This window comes from Seriola lalandi, unplaced genomic scaffold (genome assembly GCF_002814215.2).
Source record: "Seriola lalandi dorsalis isolate HSWRI2012SDOR001 ecotype SW California unplaced genomic scaffold, Sedor1 jcf7180002054890, whole genome shotgun sequence".
In the NCBI taxonomy this organism is placed as follows: domain Eukaryota; kingdom Metazoa; phylum Chordata; class Actinopteri; order Carangiformes; family Carangidae; genus Seriola; species Seriola lalandi.
Window position 1 is genome coordinate 95,697 of NW_019525442.1, and position 2,475 is coordinate 98,171.

Consider the following 2,475-nt stretch of genomic DNA (forward strand, 5'->3'; position numbering starts at 1 on the left):
TGTAAATGGTATCAAGTAGATTTTTGTTGCTATTTTGGAGAGTTAAAATAAGAAACACGCTTAAAATTCCCCAGTATCCACTATACCCCACCGTGCCTGATTGTCAGTGGCCCGGCATGAGAAAACCTGGCAGGGAACGGGCCAGCTGGATCGGCCCTCAGCTCCACTGAGAACTACAGTTACAAAGGCTCACTGTGCTGGAGTGGCACTGAGTACTGCACCCTGGCAGCAGCTCTGAGACTTGACCAACGCTGGGCAACACTTGAAAAGACCTGTGATTTTTCTGTCTGCCTTTCACCTCCATCCACCTCGTTCTATTTCCCACTGGCGTCGCCCTGTCTTCGCTTTGCTGTCTCTCTCCGTCTGTCTGTCCCTCTGTGTCCCTATTTGTCTGCAAAGTACATTTTCAGGGGGATATATTTGATAAACTGGATGACTCAACTCGTTTTTCTCTTTCTATTTGTTGTCTTACGTCTTTCTCTTTCCCCCCTCTGCTTCTCTACTCTCCCTCTTTCGCTATCAGTATGATCAGTATCAGTATTTATCATGGCAGGCAGTGCAGAGGACTACTACTACGATTCAAGAGGATTGTCACTTCCAAAATAGCTTGCCCTTTGCACACTAATCCATTGGCAGCATTGTTTTTCAAAAGAGAGAAGGAGAAATAGTCAAGAAGATTTTCCTCTCCTGTTTTTGCGTCAAATCCCACAGCAACAAGGCTGCCTGAAATCAGGTGCACTGAGGTGGAAGCATGGCACTAATCCTGCTATAAGAAGCCTAAATGGCACCCACTAACTAGCAGCGGGGGGAGGAGGGATAAAGCATTGGGTGCAGGTGATAACAGATCAGACAGAGAGAGAGTAAGGCAGAGGGGAAACCCCTACTGAGTTCATACTCCTATTCTGAGGCCTGACCCAAAGCCCCCCCCCCTCCTGGCTCTACCATGAACTAGGCCCAAGTTAAGCAGGTTAAAAAAAAATCCCCACCAAAAGAAATTGTCATAGAGCCAAGGCTACCTGATGCGACCCACTACACTTCCTACTCTACACATGTAAAGGCAGTCTCTGTATCTTAAGTGTCCGAATTAGTAAAGAGGGGCCGGGTCATGTGAGCAGGAAAAACTTGAATCACAGAGGTTTGTGTTAAATCACATTTCTTCATCTAAAAAACATACATAAGCCAGTGAGACATCTGTGACATTTAGCAGGACTGATGATACTCTATTTAACACAGACAGCCAAAGAATGTCTTGGACTGAGCTTCAGGTCAAATCACTTTATCCGTGCAGCGATACTGTCCTAAACACCCCAATACAAACACTATACCGCAACTGCCCCCAGCCTTTGAGAGTGCTATAAATATCCAGGGTTACTCAAACAGAGCCATATTTTAGCTACATTCTTGCACCGACTGCCTCCGCATTAGGTAGGATTGTCCATAATCCAAGACCAAACAGCAAATATTTGACTTTCAGTTTGTTATTCGGAGTCACAGATAAGCTCAAGATGCCAAAAAGTGAGGTGACTCTCACATCTGCTACCCTGAAGAAAAGCCCACCTCTGTGGATGGATGGAAAATATTGTTCATCAGTGCTTATGTATTAAAGCCGTTGTTTTCTTGACATTCTGAAAGGACTGGAAGTTGGATAAGAAGATTGATACCACTCTCACGTTTGTAAGCTCAATAAGAAACTAAAGCCAGTAGCCAGTTAGCTTAGCCTAGCATAAAGACTAGAAGCAGGGATAAACAGCTTGCTTGGCTCTGGCTAAAGGTAACCATATCCATCTACCTACACCATTTTAGAGGTGTTATGTCCTGGACTGTTTCCAGTTTTATGCTAAGCTAAGTTTCCCATTTACTGTACAGACGTGAGGGTGAAACTGATCATCTATGTCACGGCAAGAAAGCAAAAAAGTGTATTTCTCAAAATGTCAAAGTATTCCTTCACGACATGAAAAGTTATCAGCGTGGCATTAAATCTCTCGCAGACCTGATAAAGGGGCCTTAGTACTTGCTGTTCTCATGTCAGAATCATGCCAGGAGCATTAAATAATTTTTATATGTGCATATTAATCAAATGGCAGTTAAATGTGAAGTGAAACGCTGAGCAGCAGTGAGAATGATAAACTTTTTGGGGGAACATGTGTACACTAGTGTACAGAGTGTGTTTTTCTGACAACTGTTTGGTCATGTGACAAAGTTTGCGTTCAGCTGCACCCTCGGGTGGGCTACACCCACACCCATACACACATCGGTAAAGGGCAGCTCCTGACTCATGACTGCATAAAGGTTTGGGTGAGGCTAGAGGAGATGAGCAGTGAAGCGGACCTCAGCATCATGGCCACTGGGTCAGTCCAAGGTGTGAAGTCACTGACCCAACATCTAAGCTGTTTCTCTCACTGTCTTTTTCTTCCCAGCAGACAAACTTGGCCATTTGTTAGCACCCACAACTCACAAACTCATTTTCACCCCCCC